General features: G+C 37.4%; 1 protein-coding gene and 2 non-coding genes across 3 annotated transcripts in view; 1 reads left to right on the forward strand and 2 right to left on the reverse strand.

Moving 5' to 3' along the window:
• LOC122401899 (mannosyl-oligosaccharide 1,2-alpha-mannosidase IA-like) overlaps positions 1 to 18,510 on the reverse strand; it is a 667,988-nt gene that overhangs the window by 474,611 nt on the left and 174,867 nt on the right. The gene's annotated exons all lie outside the window — the stretch shown is intronic.
• Trnar-acg lies at positions 7,128 to 7,200 on the forward strand. The gene has a single exon. It is a non-coding gene; the product is annotated as a tRNA-Arg (tRNA).
• On the reverse strand, positions 7,604 to 7,677 carry Trnai-aau. The gene has a single exon. It is a non-coding gene; the product is annotated as a tRNA-Ile (tRNA).

Here is an 18,510-nt window from a genome sequence, read left to right on the forward strand (position 1 = left end):
CACGATACGATCGCTGCTCTATCGCACGTTACACGCCAATTTGGGACTTTTTATGAATTTCAGTGCTCAAAGACTGCTGAAAGAGGGTAATTCTAGACGAGAAAACAAATCGAAAAGGTTTCGTTGTCGAGAAAATTAATTGTGAATTGATCTGGATACAAATAAACTGTTACACGATTTTGGAGAGCGAATTTTTGGAGAATTTGCAATTTGGACAACGAAATTTACCCTTCGAATCCTCAGTCACGATACGATCGCTGCTCTATCGCACGTTACACGCCAATTTGGGACTTTTTATGAATTTCAGTGCTCAAAGACTGCTGAAAGAGGGTAATTCTAGACGAGAAAACAAATCGAAAAGGTTTCGTTGTCGAGAAAATTAATTGTGAATTGATCTGGATACAAATAAACTGTTACACGATTTTGGAGAGCGAATTTTTGGAGAATTTGCAATTTGGACAACGAAATTTACCCTTCGAATCCTCAGTCACGATACGATCGCTGCTCTATCGCACGTTACACGCCAATTTGGGACTTTTTATGAATTTCAGTGCTCAAAGACTGCTGAAAGAGGGTAATTCTAGACGAGAAAACAAATCGAAAAGGTTTCGTTGTCGAGGAAATCAATTGTGAATTGATCTGGATACAAATACACTGTTACCTCTGTTTATGGATTTGAAAGTAGATTTCAATGAAAATATTCAAAATTTAATTCATATAAAATTTGATAAAAATTACTCACTGTGCTACATATACAACTATCTAAATTAGATTTGTATGAATGTATTTTGTATCTTTAATTCTTCAAATGCCAAATGATTCTCGTTTTTAATTGAAAAGTGTATAAAAAATTCTTCTTATACTCGTTTGTTTAACATGACTCCATAGAAACAAATCAAGGAGTGTTATGGAGACCATGATTAGTCAAACTTGAAAATCATGTCAACACGAATGTATAGAAGTAAGCCATAGTTAAATGCACACGTGCTCCATGAATATTCACAGTTGATTTTCTGGACAACGAAATCCCCAATAAAATAATTTTATTCTTCATTTCCAAATTTCTTTTTTCACGTAAAATCACATCCTATCTGACTGTACCACCGATACTGAGACATTTTGTATATTGTAAATAGAAATGGGACAATTCCTATGGTTTTGGCTCAGTTTTAGCGACTGAATAAATAAAAAAAATTGCATGAAAGTGGGCGATTGCTCGTCACCGATCCTTTTCCCGGTTCATCGATATTCCCAGCAACGTTTGCAGGCTGCAATGGCCGCGAGTGGATGTTGGAACACATTTTCCCGTAGGTCCATCATTTGCATACGGCGTAAGTACGAATGTAACGCATCTTCGGCGAGCAAGGTGGAATGGAATCGCGTTTTCATCGCGATTCGTACGGGGAACGCGTAACCGTGGAGGACATAGGGAAATATGGATCCTGAAAGCTGGTAAATATTGACGTTAAACCGAACAGTAATAGCGATTTCGAAAAGAAAATCTCGCCGAGGAGAAGTCCCCGAGGGAAAAATTGAGGAACGCTCGCGAGATGGAAGGAATTTATTTGTTTAAACGGGACACCGGTCTCGACGTTTCTGTCAGCAACACGCGCCATAACATCGGATGGAATTCCGCTGTATTATTTCTGGGATTTTGTATCGTTTCTGCCCTCGATTTCGAAACGAAACACTTTTTACTCTCGAGATCAATCGAGAACAAGACTGTTTCACCAAATATCTCTGAAGTGAGAGCTCATTTTCCCTAAAATTTCTCACCTTCGATGATTCGAATGCCTTTTCGGGGCGCTGATTGAGACGTAGAATGCTTTTAACCGACAGTTCCTGGTTCCTCGGGTTTGCAAACGTTTCACGAGTAGCTCCCGTCGTAAACTCCGGGCGCTATATAAGCGCAACTACGATCTCGCGTCTCCCTCGCGGAGGGTAAATTATGAACGAGGCCCGGGAGACGCGAAGAATCCGCGAACAACGATGCCTGGGCGTTCCATCGTTCGATGACACTTCCACCGAAAGCTGCCAACGTTTACATGATTCATTCGTGCACCCTGAGAGCAACCAGCTCGTTTATTTACTGCGTGCAAACAGAATTAACATGCGCCTATGTACAAATTGTACGAGGTACAATTCTTTTACTAAAAGAGTCGAATTTCATGCTACGAATAACTTCTAATGATTGTACAAATATTAAGTAATTGAATCCCCTCGATTAACACTAGAAGTTCTGATAAAAATTGTACAAAATCAACTCGACTGGATCTTTGTAAATTTTTTGTGGTTTTTATTATAGATTTCAATTCTTTTGGTACTAATAAATGTATCATAATTGTCGGTAGTTTTAGTGTTGAGAGATAGATAGAAACTTATCAGTGATCAAGCGAATGAATCACTGTACAAGGTCTTTATCAGTTATCTATCGATTAGTGTTGGAGAACAACGATATCCGAATGAATGAAGTACGCGGAGTGACGTTGATATTATCGATCTGTGATAATGCGTTTTTTGTTTCCTCGTTAACTGTTTTTGTTCATTCTGTTTGTATCTTCGTGTCTAATAAAATTTATATATTGCTGCTTACGCTAAAGTCCACTGTTATTATACTGTTAATAAACCAAGTTCAACAATTAGAATTAGGAATCTTTCGAAATTTATCGAGCTATAAATATGCGAAAAAATAGTATTTCTCTCGTGAAGCTACTTCAGTCCATGCAAAGTTAAAATCACCCTGTCTGATTCCCTTTTCTCGGAAATGTCCATTAGGGTATCTCCGTAAACATCGCTGGGCGTGAAGCTTATATCGTTACGATTGACCAAAATCATCAATCACGCCACCTGTAAAGCTACACGATTAAACTTCCCTTATCGTCGTGTACAGAGACGACATAAGCGAACATCTGCACGCGTCGATAGCATCTATAATGAAGAAGTACAGAGAATGCTTCCGGACGGAGTTTAGATCGCAGCGATTCGAATTTTTCAAAAGTTGAGAATTTTTATTCGTAAAAAAATAAAAAATAAACTGGTGACTGTGCAAATAATAAATTTACTATCCATCGTAATAAATTCTAATAATATAAAATTCCCGAAAATAATCTCACGAAAGAGCGTCGATTTTTCTGGATTTTTTGGATTTTCTGGATTTATCGTTTCGTGAGGATTCACCACTTGAGAGACACTTTGTATGTCTTTTTACGTGGATGCATAAAATCCATGACCCGAATAACGTCCAACCTGTGACTGCCACTTCATCGTTCACTGTCGTTGGACCACAAATGGACACTCGTGGGTTCGTGTTGTTTTTATTCGAGGCAAGATCGACGTATCGCGCAACCGGTATCGGGACGTTCTGGTGGCAGAGAGCTTCACGTCCGCTTCGACGTCGACGGAAACTTAAATCGTAAAAGTTTAATGGGGTTACGGGCCGCAGCAGCGCGTTTTGCCCAGCGCTGCGTGCATCGAAATCGATACACCGCCCTCGATTCGGCTTGATTCCTGCCACGGCTTATCGCACGGCTGCTTTTCCTAGCTTCTAATTGGACCAACGGGGTCCGGAGGCGAGTCCGAGTCGAATCGAGAATCTATTTCAGGATGATTGTGTGCTTCCGGCGCACTGAGATTGATCGTTGATCTCGTTATTAGCCGCTCCCTGCACCGACAACTCTTAATACTGTCTTTCTCAACGTCTCTAATTCGACGATTATTTATTTTTTATTATTCTGTTGGTTCATTTGTAAAAAACATCACTTGTTGAACTACTAGTTGACACTACTGGGTCGTGGTCAGATCCTTTATTCGGAATTTTTAGAATTACAGTCAATTTCTGTTATTTAGAAGTCTATTAACAGGTATTGACAGTAGTAAAATTGTAGGCTTAGTTCCAAAGCTACTTTCTTCATAACTGAGGTGCTGTTAGAAGTGGTAGGGATTGTTCTTCAAAATGGTTTTTGTTTTAGAGCGATCAGATTTTACGTTTTCAAGATATCGTAATTTTTTAAATTGCTCTCCGCCTCAGAAAACGCTATTAATGCGTATTAAAAATAGTTAAACTTTGGACGCGTGCAGTTCCGAAACTACTAGGATTTTATTAATTATTGAGGTATTGTTAGAAGTGGCAAAGCTTCCTCTTTGATATGGCTTTTGGTTTTTGACGATCGGACTTACCGTTTTCGAGATATCGTAATTTAAATGAAGGGGTGATTTTTCAATTTCTCAGTCTCCGCCTTAGAAAACGCTATTAACGCGTATTAAAAATAGTTAAACTTTGGACGCGTACAGTTCCGAAACTACTAGGATTTTATCAATAATTAAGCTATTGTTAGAAGTGGCAAAGCTTCCTCTTTGATATGGCTTTTGGTTTTTGACGATCGGACTATCCGTTTTCGAGATATCGTAATTTATATAAAAGCTAATTTTTAAAATTCCGCTGTCTCTCGCTTCCCCGTGTTAGACAAGGCTATTAACGCGTATTAAAAATAGTAAAACTTTGGACGCGTGCAGTTCCGAAACTACTAGGGTTTTCTTAATTATTGAACCACCGTTGGCAGCGGTGAACCTTCCCCTTTAAAACGGTTTTTGGTTTTTGACGATCGGACTTACCGTTTTCGAGATATCGTAATTTATGTAAAGGGGTAATTTTTCTTAATTTGACTATCTCTGTCTTCGTCTGACGCGTCGCGCTTGGACCTCCTTGTCGCACGTGAGTCGTGACTGTCGTGACCTACTTCCGCGTAGTATTTCCAAGAATTTACTACGCACTGTTTACTATTTTACGCGCGCGTTATCAATGAACGCGCGCGAGCGCAACGAAACGTAAACAAACCCTATCTCCGAAACTAGCCACCGCATCGACTTGAAACTAAAATCGCTATATCTCCGGAACTAATTACGCTATCGACTCGTTCGACCACTCATTTTAAAGGGCATTTCATCCTCTTTCTGATGACTATAAAAACTATTACAATTTATTTTTTCTTCCATGTTTATTTTGCAATTTACTTTGACGCGATCGACTTGAAACTAAAATCACTATATCTCCGGAACTAATTACGCTATCCACTCGCACAAACGCTCATTTTAAAGGGCATTTCATCTCCTATCTGATGACTATAAAACCTATTATAATTTTTGCTATCTTCTATGTTTATTTTGCAATTTACTTTGACCCTATATACTCAGAGAAGTTTCAGTAATTTCTAATTGATTTACTGAACTTCCATTGGACTTTTATCATCTGTACTACTATGTGTGTCACTCCAGGTGTATGAATATTTTCTAAAAGTGTCCAAAATAATTGGATTACGATTTCTACTTATGTTAGAATCCGAGTCGCACTCTATCTTCTAATATTTAGTATTAGAAAATATTCCGGAAGCTCGTATCGATTTAATACTGAAACTTATGATCAGACTATGCGGATGTTTATGCATTCATGGGAAATTTTAATCCTCAAAAAACTACAGAATGCATTTAATATGCAAAAATATAAGAGATACGAATAATTATATTTAGTAATTAAAGTATATCAATAATGTTTCATTAATTCCATTAATAAAAATGTGAATTTGCATAAACATCCACAGTCTACTTATGATAAATATAATATAAATAAGCAACACAAACGAAGAAAGTTCCACGAATGGATAAAAAATGAAAAGTATACGAGTCTCCAAGATTATTCAAATTACTTGTATAAACAATCGCGGAGGATCGCGCGGCCAAAAGTGGTTGTCGTTCGCAAATAACATCGAGTCGGGATCCCGCTATTTTAGGGGGATGACTTCCTGTTGGAAATGGAAAACCCCAGATACTTTTGTTCTCCGAAAGAAGGGAAGGGCCACTTGGCGAACGGGCTCACGATTTTTTCCCCCCTCCCGAAAAGTTCGGCTTTAATTTCGCCAGTCGCAAAGTCCGGAAGACTTTGCGAATAAAGTTTCGAGCACGCGGGAAACGGCGGAAAGTACGAAACGGAGCTGGTAAGGAATGGGGGGGGAAAGGTAAAAAGAGGGGGACGGTTTGAACGACGAACCAGCCGGAAGTTATTCGAGGGCCGGTCGAGACTTCATTATTGCGCGTTTAATGAACCTTAAAATATTCTACGGCACCCGATCGCGACGTCGATGCCCCGCCGCGTGCCAGCTGAAGCTCGAGAAAAGGGGAGAAAACCGCCCCCTGGAAAGGGGGAAACGGAAGTACCGTTTCATCGACGACAGTTTTTAAGTGTAATATTCGCGCCAGCTGGCCTCGGGGAATGCAAAGCTCGTAAATAATTAATCGTTACCCCGTTCGAGAAATTCCAGCTAATTTAGCCGCGTTAACACGGACCAACTTTTCGAGTGACGTTTCGTATCGATAACCCTTCACACCCATCGTGTATTATTTTCTATTCAAATAGTTTCTATTCCTATTAAATACCAACTCTCTGTTTTCTATTTTTCAAGCTCTACATCCTTCGTATCATATTTTGACATTTGTAAAAGAACGATAAATTGAAAATATTACGAAGCAAAATTCAAGTTGCTCTCAAATCTTCGAAAAATTTTTCTCACAATTGAAACCACTATGAATTTGAAGATTGAAGCTTCTTCTTTGCAATAAATACCCTAATGTTGGTATACGATTTTTTTTCGGAGTATTATTCCATTTCGAACGAACAAGTAACATATAAGGGACTCAAAATTATGTTCTAATCAATTTTACTTTATTCGATGGTTTATTATATGAAGAAATTAATTTATAATAAATATAGATAGAGAATGCTATCAGTCTTTTATGACAGCTTTCATCATTTATTTATTGTGTGAAGAATTTATTGTCAGAAGTGAGATTTGGTTCCAAATAGTTTTCAAATGCCTTTACAATTTTAACTATCGAGCAAAATAATAGTATTTGGAAACGATTGTTGCATCGAAAAAGTGTGTCCAGAGACGTTAAAACATTCGAGACGGTAAAATTTCATAGTCATCGTTAAATTCCCCGCGGAACGAAAAGTACGGAGCGTTATTATGCTTATTTCACAGTTTACCCGGTCGTATTTCCCCGAGAAAGTTTCGTATTAGTAAATTTACGAAGCACAGGGATCACGAAGTTGGAAACTGGGAAACGGAGAAGTACGAGGTCCTGTGGCGCAACGGATAACGCGTCTGACTACGGATCAGAAGATTCCAGGTTCGAATCCTGGCAGGATCGATTATCTTTTTTTTAACTATTTCCAATTCAATTAAACTGTAAATTAAATAAACTCTTCGAAGAATTATTTGTTGCAAAACATGAAAATTATCGCGCCAAAGGGATCTGGATTTTATGTCTGCTGATAAAATAAATGTTTGGAAACTGTGCATTGTTATTTAATTCTTCCTGGATATCTGGATATCTGTCAGAGGGTGGTTGAAGCAGATTTTAATATAAAAATAATAAATTGCATTTAAATTGATCGATTTATTTGTATGTACATATGTACTACTTCGGTTTTCGTAGATTTCTCGTTTCATTTCGAAGTGAAAAATTAATAAGATATAGTATTTTTGTTAAAAATGTGTTATAATTGATATTTAGGGTGAATGAAAAATATTTGGGTTTCGAAAAAAAAAGCTGGCCCATGGGGGGATCGAACCCGCGACCTTCGCGTTATTAGCACGACGCTCTAACCAACTGAGCTAATGGGCCGTCGAGCAAACCTGCCAATTTTTAGTATATGAAGCAAATATATTGATAAAATTTCTTTTAACAAAATTAAACTCGATATTCAAAAATATATGAATTCATTTATATTTAGATTTGCAAGCTTCGTGTAATATTTATTGATACTATAGGAATATTAATACACACATTTGGTCTTCTACAGTTGCTCTATTCAATTCGACATTTTTTCGAGTCCAAACCAAACAGATACACTTGAAAATTAAAAAATGGAACAATAATGTAAATAAAACAGATATTTCATTGAATTTGTTTAAATTCGCCCCACTTTTTAGCTAAAGTTTTGGTTTTTGGCTGAAGCTTGGAAGCTGCTGGTAACAGAATTCAAATATAATTGCAAAGGGTTAAATAAAGAAACAGAATCACAAAATTGGAATATAATTTCGAGTGCAAAGGGGTTAATGGCTCCGAAGACAAGGCTGGGAGCTCACGGGGATGGCCAACGACGTAAATCCACCGGACACACTGGCCTTTCACGCACCAAAACTTTTCAGCTCGGAAGAAATGACAGGTAAGCGGAAAGCCTCAGGTAGGTGCAAGCCGTAGATCAGAATTTTATGGCCGATCTCCGTGGCTCGCCCCGAAGGCGGTGTTGGCCGCGTCGAAAAACATACATTCGGCCGAGCGGGTCGCATCGACGCCATAAATCTTCGGCTTTATGTTACGATCCTGAAAATACGCCGCGAGATCGCTGGCGACACGCCAGAGGATGACCAAGCCTAACCGTGAAGCGAGTCGACGGGGCTTGTTGACGAATAAACATCGATCGATCGAACGTTACACGCGTTTCCATCGATCTTATCCCCCGAACAGTCGATGCAAGAGTGTAATTTTATACGAATCCATTCACTTGGACGACAAAGGACTCTGAACGACACTAATTTCCGCGAGTTCTTGTTCAGATGTATCAATTGTCCGGACGAAGATCCTCTGGCTGTATTGTTTGACCGATCTTATCCCCCCAACAGTCGATGCAAGAGTGTAATTTTATACGAATCTATTCACTTGGATGACAAAGGATTTTGAACGACACTAATTTCCGCGAGTTCTTGTTCAGATGTACCAATTGTCTGGCTGTATTGTTTGGCATTGTTTCACTATGGGAGAACTTGCAACTTCGATACTCGCACGTGAGCGCCCGTTACATTGTGTTGATAAGTCGAAGGGATGGTTAGCAACCAGTGCCTTCAGTTTCACACAAAAGCAGATGGCCAGAGAACCACGACTAGAGAACACGAACTATGTAGATATGTACTCGTATTCTGTGCAGGTAGAACTCCTTATTAAATTGCCTCGATCATTGCACGAGTCTCGATACTTGCACTATCCTTCCATGTAACCATCAAGCTTCTACAGTACATAACACTCAGTATGTCCGTTGTAACACATTCACGATGGGACAATTCCTTATTAAATTGCCTCGATCATTGCACGAATCTCGATACCTGCACTATCCTCATTTCCATGTAACCATCAAGCTTCTACAGTACATAACACTCAATATGTCCGTTGTAACACATTCACGATGGGACATTTCTATCAAAACTTTTCTATATAACGCGTGATTTTAATGACATAGAATTCCATCGACACGTGTATACTAAAATAATGATTTCGATCGAAATTTTGTGTTTCAACAGTTTTATATATGTCGGAGAAACAAAATCTTGAACCACTTCTCTAGGGCGGTTAACATTTGGTCCTCTCGGGCGACCAAGCCTTTGTCTTGTTATCATATGCATATTTTTTAAACTTCAAACTAAATAAACTTCTACAAATAATAAACTCAAACACTTAAACGGAACGAAAGAATGCTCAACGTCAACTAATGAGTCGTTTGCAAGGATTTCTATTTTTGATTTTCTCCCACAACCTTTCCGTCTGATCACCCTTTTTCAATTCTTTTCTCTTTCAAAAGTTTCAACGCCAACCAGACGTACGTTTGCGTTCCCGATGACATTCTTTGCATCGATTAAATTTAAGAATCGATAAGGGCCAATATAACTTTATTGTCACGAACTGAAGTAACATTCAATTAGAACAACAACTGTTTAATGGATTCCGACATATAGATGATAATATTCAAGATAAAGAGAAAAATCGTAGAATCGTTTGTCAAATATTCCTTGATGCACGCGTTACAAATAAAGAGCATCGTTTTACGATCCGTGGTCCCGTGTACGCCATATTTTATGGTCTCGAGAAACTCCTATATTCAACGTTGGACGAAACGTTGCTCTCAGTTTCCGCGTTAAAACAATTTCGCGTTAAATAATACGATAGACAGCGCAAATACTTGATTGTGCAACGGCGGACGCGACATGGGGAAACGAACGGCGAAAATGCAAAGCCGCAATCGCTGAAACGCCGTAATTAAATTCGTTTCGCAGATAAACCGCCGTGGCACGAATTTCGCGACCAATGAAGCGATCAAACTGGAATTTAAAACGTTAGAAAGCAGTTCTCCTTTCTATATTCAAATAGAAACATTCGAAATAGAGAATATTATCTTAAAAACAACTCTTTTGTTGCTTGAATTTAGAATCTATACATTCGAATTGAAATTGAAAACATTAGAAAGCAAGTTTAAGTAAAATTTTTGTAAAAACACTTTTTTGATACCTTCGATACCTCATGAGTAGACTGAGGATCTTTATGCAAATTCACATTTTTATTAATAGAATTAATAAAATGGGAGCTTTGTAGATGATTGTCTCAACCCCTAAATATAATAATTCGTATCTAGTATTTCTTATATTATTGTATATTAAATGCATTCTGCAGTTTTCTGAGGATTAAAATTTCCCATAAATGCATAAACATCAGCAGTCTACTCATGAGATATTCCATTAATCACACTTAAATGTAACATCCTGTAGAAATCGTTTTAGAAACATCAAATTTATCTTGAAATCTTCTCTAAATCTTGTTTCTGTTTAACACGTTACAAGAATTCTAGTTTTACGAGAAGTGTGTGTGTTTTTCTAGTAATTTTTCCAATAACACAATAGAAAGATTCTAATACTATTCATATGTAACTCCTGAAAATTTCAATAAAATAGAATTGAACACAAAAATGCTTATTTTAGTTTATTAAACTTTAATTTCATGTAATTTTACGCGTCACCCAGGGTTGTAGAAAATCCCCCCCTTCCCCCACCCTTGGAAGAGCTTAAAGTTTATTTGCGTAGCCGTGACACAAGCATCGTGGCGTACGAACAACGTACACTGAAATAAGAGACTCCACTTAAGCGACAGATTTATGCGAACAGATATACGCGCTTCTCACAAAAGAACCAGTTTTTTTGCGGTTCCCTTTGCACGACGCTTGTTCGTGAATTATGATTCTCCTCCCCGCCCCCCTGGTTTAGTTTATAATTCTACATTGTGCTCGAAAGTAACGCTAACTGTGGCAAGACTTGAATAAAGAATCGCGCTTCCACGGTGGAAACACAGAAAAAAATCGCCGCGTTTCGCTTTATCTCGACCAGCGTAATACACGAGTATGCCGCGTCGCTCTTAATTTGCAACAAAACGTAATAAACGACCGATAAAGCTATTCAGAATAAGTCTCGTAACCTGTGAAATTAATTGCTGTACAAAATATTATGCTTTTTTTACTAGTATCGAATAAAAATTGTGTTTTACAAGTCGCTAATAAATTTTTATTTGTTCGGTGAAAAATATTTCGAATTAATTGTTGTTTAGATAAAAACTTTGACAAAGGAATCACGTGTCACGTGTCACGACTGGACCGTTCAAGAAAAACGATATTTCAATGAATTTTAAACAGACTTTGCTCGTGATATATTTATATTTCTAAGTAAGATAGAACGTAAACAGTATACTATTGACGTAACAGCAGGGGAATCATATGCTTTAATATCTTAACCTCCGGGAATCCCTCCATTATTCCAGCCATAATGATTTTCCATTACTCCTTGTCGATATATTCCACGCGCCAAGGAATAATTCCTCGCTGTCTCGTCAATGGCGCCAAGAATTTCGCGAGCGTTGGCTATATCGTCAAGCCCTGATAAACGTATTACCTCAGACGCTATAATAGACTGATGGATATTATGCTTTCGCCGGTAAATGTAAATACGGAGGGCACCGACACCCATTTAAACCATATCTGACTTTGAAATGCAAATGAAGGCGTTGCAGCTAAGCGACGATGAATATTAACCAGTAAATATTAAAACAATGACATTCGGTCGACTTTGTGTCGTATTTCACTTTAAAATTCGACTGAAATCAGTTTAAGAGTACAGTCTCAAAAAACATCCACTGTTTTCTTTTTATTTCATTTTTTCGGAATGATTATTATTAGTTAGTATTATTATTAGTATTATTAATAGTATTATTAGTATTTAAGAACGTACTGTCAAATTTAAGAGGACAGTCTCATGCTAGATCTCAAAAAACATCCACTGTTTTCTTTTTATTTCATTTTTTCGGAATGATTATTATTAGTTAGTATTATTATTAGTATTATTAATAGTATTATTAGTATTTAAGAAGGTACTGTTCAATTTTGAGAGATAAATGTCAAATATTGTGAATTATAATAGTTTCAAAAGACGTTTGCTTGCAGACTTTAACTGCATTTCTCTCGAAATGTTACTTTCTCAACTGGCGTAAATAAAATCTCAAAAACTATACTTTCGATTGCTCTAAAATTTTTACACGTTATTCCACATAATAACAGCTCTCATCTGTAACAAAATTACATTTTTATAATGAGTGTATCAAATAATTTTATTAGAAAGATTGAGAAAAAATGACAAAAATTTGCAATTTTTCATTTAAGCTTCCGCCATTTTGCCAATTTTTAATATAAATTAATTACTTTGCCAAGGATGGTAACAGGAAACCTACCAAATAAAAATCTAGTCTTGAGCAATCACTTACGTCAGTGTTTAAACACATGTACACTGAGGACGTAATAAAAGCATAAAAAATCGATAAAAATGATTGAAAAATTAATTTCGTATTCCCAAAGGATGGTCAAATAAATCACGAAAATAAATTCCAGCGTAACATGTAACATTCAGTTAAAAAAAATTAATAAAGATGAACAAATTTTGCAATTTTTCATTTAAGCTTCCGCCATTTTGCCAATTTTTAATATAAATTAATTACTTTGCTAAGGAAACCTACCAAATAAAAATCTGTTCGATTTTTTCGATTTAATCAACCTTGAACAATCACATACCTCATTGTTTAAACACATGTACACTGTGAACGTAATAAAAGCATAAAAAATCGATAAAAATGATTGAAAAATTAATTTCGTATTCCCAAAGGATGGTCAAATAAATCACGAAAATAAATTCTAGCATTACATGTAACATTCAGTTAAAAAAAAATACTAAAGATGAACAAATTTTGCAACCCACACATGACACTTTCTACATAAAACAAACGATACTTTCTTACCTTGTAAAATTTGAAAATATTTTAAAAAATGTCCCCGAATGACTTGAGAACGAAAGGGTTAACCTAAGGGTTCGTTCGCCTAAGTTTTAACCACCGATAAACAACAGTCGCGGCTGTGAACGTGTTAATAGCTCGTAACGTAGGGCGATCGGTGTTATGAATCATCGTGGTCCCTGCATCCCTTAGCCAAGAGCTAAAAGTGCAATTAAAATCGCTTGAATCTCCGTTCCGTTCAACGGGCCAATTCATTCCGTCGATTGAACATGCGCGACACGGCCCATAAAAACTGACCGCATTCGACAGTAACGAATGTTTCGAAGACTACAAAAGAAAATTAAACGTCGGAGGCGAACGTGAGCTTCGAGGGGCACCTGTGGAACGTGCGTAACGAAGAAACGAACGGGAACCGCCGTTGCTCCCTGCTATCAAAGGGGATCGCGCCCGGGACGAGTGCCCATTTGTTTTCGGACTTGCCTAATGATCGTTAAGGGCCAATAAATATTTCGCAGCGCGGCGAAAGACCGTGTCGTCCCCGAGAGGCACTCGCGGAGGCGCGATAAAACATTTTCTAGTTTATATGCTAATATCAGCGGCTCTAAGTGCCTTTCGCGCGAGCCTCCTTCGTTCGAGCGTTTCGACCCGCTCGATTTTTCTACCTTTTTTAGCAGGGCTCCTCCAGCCCCATGACGAAGGATTTTTTCGAGTCTCCAAAGAGAACTCGTTGGGAAGTCAACGAACTGCGAAAGGCAAGTGTTTCTAATTTAGAATCGAATGGATCGAGATCTATACTTTCTGTTCGACTTCTTATTGGTAGCAATTAAACATGGGTAATAACGATTAAGAATAAATAGTGATCAAAGTGACAGCTAGAATCTAAACCAAACTCTTCACCATTTGTCAGAGGACTCAGTTTTCTAAGTTAAAATTCAGGATTCCTATCTATAACAGATTTTTCTTTCTCCAAGTGGTGAAGAATCCTGGAAAGTGAAAATTCATGGTAACTCGTATGTGATATACTTCCAGTACCACTTGCCTTGGTAAATTAATTTATTCCTCATACCACGTTATCGCGATTTACCTGAAATTGCATCGAAGCAAAACGTCAGATCAAACTGAACGTCGCCGAAACAAGTGGAGTTTTCATTAAACTGTAGCACCCCCTCCCGGACAGTAAACATCGAATACGGGGAGTCGAGCACCCTGTATTCCATAAAATTAGTATACATAATGGGGGTTCCGCGAGGCACGAGCGTGCCTTCAGGATCGTTTAGAAACTACTTCGTTTTCATGGGCTGATAGCAAGTCCGGAATCTGAAGTTCCTACTGCGCCAACATCGTTTCCGCGGAGAATGGGTTAGTCTTTACGGGATTACGTGTTCACGATAATGGGAACAGCCGAAACTACTTTGCCACTTCGGAACAATATCAGAACATGCGTGTAATAACTGGCAAACGGGCATCCTCTTGCGATTCCTTGGCTTCTGTGTGTTTAACGGGACGCGGAAGGCTACGTAAGCAAATCCTGTCACTTTGATCGCATTAACCGGGAAGATCTACCATGGATCAGCTGATAAAGGACACGTGTCCTTGCGTGTACTCTTTTATCTCGAGTTTGGAATCTATTGATGAAAACTAAGCTTCACATTTGCATCTTTTAATCCTCTATGAGCAACTTTTAGGCCACATGGTAATATATCGACATTTTATCAAATAATTTTAGCTCTTTCACAAGGTAAATTATACGTCTTCATTATACAGGGTGTTCGATTACCCCTGGGAAAAATTTTAATGCGAGATTTTAGAGGCCTTAGACTTTACATCCAATGTTTACAGCCACACAGTATATTTTCGATAAAGTATTTTTTTTCTCGAAAGTACGTAGGAATTCGAGGATGTGTCTATTCACCGAAAATGATTGCAATTGACCCCTGTAACCAAATATAATTTTTTTTAAAACGATTTGAAATTTTTGAATTTTGTCGAAAAATTGCATACATTCTCGAATTTTTTTCTGGAAAGTGGGTAGGATTTCGAGGGTGTGTCTATTCACCAAAAATGCTTGAAATTGACCCCCGGAGCTAAATATAATTTTTTTAAAACGATTTGAAATTTTTGAATTTTGTCGAAAAATTGCATACTTTCTCGAATTTTTTTCTGGAAAGTGGGTAGGATTTCGAGGGTGTGTCTATTCACCAAAAATGCTTGAAATTGACCCCCGGAGCTAAATATAATTTTTTTTAAACGATTTGAAATTTTTTAATTTTGTCTAAAAATCACAGTACCTACTCGAATTTTTTTCTCGAAAATGCGTACGATTTCGGGGGTTGGTGTATTCACCGAAAATGATTGTAATTGACCCCTGTAACTAAATATAATTTTTTAAAAACGATTTGAAATTTTTGAATTTCGTCTAAAAATTGCATACCTTCTCGAATTTTTTTCTCGAAAATGCGTACGATTTCGGGGGTTGGTCTATTCACCGAAAATGATTGTAATTGACCCCCGGAGCCGAAAATAATTTTTCCAGAATGATTTGAAACTTTTCATTTTCGACGAAATATACCCCCTGTCGATTTTTCTTAGAAATTCGTTTTCGATTTTTAGTCATTTTGTTTGACGCTTTACAGAAAAGTTGCTTGATACTTTTTTACAGGTATCCATGAGCTCTACTTCCTCCCAAAATTTCAATCCAATATATTCACTATTATAGGAGTTATGGCCGTTCGAAAATTGGGCCATTTTTATGGGGTTTTTGTAATTTTACGGGGTTAAAAACCAATTTTTTGAATATTTTTGCGATTTGCACATATTCTCCACTAAAATACGCGTAGTTTGCTTTTTTAAACATTAAAATCCTCAAATCCGTTCAGAAGTTATGGCGTTTTAAAGAATCGCATGAAATTTTCGAATGACATTTCTAGTCTCACATAAGATTTTCGGTAAGGAATTTTTTTCTCGAAAATGGTTAGGAATTCGGGGATATATCTATTGACCAAAAATGATTATAATTGATTCCTACAACCAAAAATAATTTTTTCAGAACGATTTGAAATTTTTGAATTTCGCCAAAAAATTTCACACATTCTCGAATTTTTTTCTCAAAAGTGCGTAGGAATTCGGGGGTATGTATATTTACCAAAAATGATTATAATTAACCCCTGCAATCAAAAATAATTTTTTTAGAACGATTTAAAATTTTTTAATTTTGTCGAAAAATATCACTCCTCGAATTTTTTTCTCAAAACTGGGTAGGATTTCGAGGGTGTGTCTATTCACCGAAAATGATTGTAATTGACTCCTGCAACCGAGAATAATTTTTCCAGAACGATTTGAAATTTTTTAATAACTTTCTAACGAACCCTCAATCAAGAAATTGTTATTCTTCATTTTTGCCTTTTTTGGCCTCTAGAATCTCCCATTAAAATTGTTCCCAGAGATGGCCAAACACCCTGTATAATGTCAATATTGAATTACTTCTCCTAGAACTACTTATTACAAAAATAACTGCTGCAATGATTTGGAAGGGATCTCGAATGCAGAGTGTCGTTCCATTAAAAGGACTCTAAATTGAAAGCAACCGGTCGTTAAGGTGCCGCGAGTACGTCGTTCGAAATCCAGATTTCCCAGCCTGCGAATCCAGCTAGCGAATAGATTGCTAATCCCCACCGGAGAAGTCTTTCTCCGGCTTCTCTCGCGTTGCACGCAGCCTGCCGAAGAATAAGAAGAGGCTCTCTGATCGGCTCCTCCGTGTGTCTTTCCGTCTCTCTTTCCACGGCGTTCTCTCAGTCAAGGCGACCCCTCTCGGGCATTCTTTGCTCCTTAAGGGCGCGCGGAACGCAGAAATGGCAGAGTGGAAACGGGAAATTGTCGGCACTCGATCCCTTTCGACGTAAACGAAGACGTAGTGAGGCGTGCAATGATCAAGTATATCTCGGGGAAGATTAACGACTCGTCGGGCCACGTGAAGGGCCAAGGGAGCCGAGGATCGACGGCACAAGAGAGCGAGGAGGGCCAATTACGGTCGTCTCTCGATCCGTCTCGCCACGATTTCGATTCTCCCGATTTAATCGAAGTTCGAGGGGGCCGCGAGCAGCCCGGGCGACTTCTTCCGTCTAGAAACTTGCCCCGGACGCATCCACCGAATTTGAATGCGAAAGGGTTGGCGCGGCAAGTTCGAGGGAAGAAGTTCGCGCCCCGGGGATTTCGCAATTAAAAGTTACGGTTCTTTTTTACCGGGGAACTTGCCTCCCGCGAGCGTGTTTGAGTTTTTCACGAGATTGCTCGCGGGGGGGGGCTGATTTCCGCGGGATTGGATCTTTCAGGGGAATATCGGACTTCAAACGGACGCCCCAACGCGTCGAGATCCCTTTCACGAGCAATAGACAAAAGTAAACAAACTGAACTCTAAAATTCATCGCCTATTACATCTTAAAATACTAACAAAGGAACCTAGATTACTACCCACAGTTTGTAGAGAATTTTACAATTTGTTGTCAAAATTAATACTTGAAATTTCAGTTCTTTTTCAGGTGCAATCTTCATCTAATTAATTTGATTTTTGTAAGTTACGTTTAGTATTTTAAGACATTTTAAATTGCAGAATAACTTTCTTATAATATCAACAGTTTCTCTCAATTTTTTTATGGTAAATTTTTATCAACTTTGACTTGAGTTTTAAAACAGTATCTCAAAGTATCTCTATGATTTTTCGTAGATTAATTGGTGACACGTTAAACTTCGTATGCAAATCAATTTTAACTGCTCAAATCGAAAAAATATATAATAATTGATACGAATACTGACTCTGATTCAGATGTAGACATAATACAATATATAATTGATTTAAAAAATATATTTAAAGAAAAAATTCAAAGAAGTGTTAATTTCTTATCCTTTGATCCTACATTCCATGTAATTTTCTAATGAAAGTTACTTGGTAATCATATGACAACAAATTGTAAACGGAAAAATTCACAAAAATTTATTCAACAAAAAGTTAAGATCATCTCAATTTTTTTTATTAAAATTGTATTTTTTTTTATCATAAATCTATGCATTTTTGTGTCCTCTTTAAAACAGTATTAGAGGTCTTAGGTCGAAAATTGAATAATTTAGGAGTTATTAATTTCGAATTCCCATACACTCAATCAATAACGACAATTTTTGCATTCTTTCTATGAAATTATAAAGTTAAAATATGCAGAGATCTTAGTAATTGGTATTCTCAACACTAGAACTATCAACAATTATGCTGTCACTATTTGAACCAAAGAAATTACAATGATAAATGTATAATGCAATGGAAATAGGTGTATATTCATTCCCTTATAGGAAATTATGACATTTTGACTGCTTTGG

Source organism: Colletes gigas, unplaced genomic scaffold, assembly GCF_013123115.1.
Source record: "Colletes gigas isolate AHSC1104 unplaced genomic scaffold, ASM1312311v1 Colletes_gigas_Sc00029, whole genome shotgun sequence".
Classification (NCBI taxonomy): domain Eukaryota; kingdom Metazoa; phylum Arthropoda; class Insecta; order Hymenoptera; family Colletidae; genus Colletes; species Colletes gigas.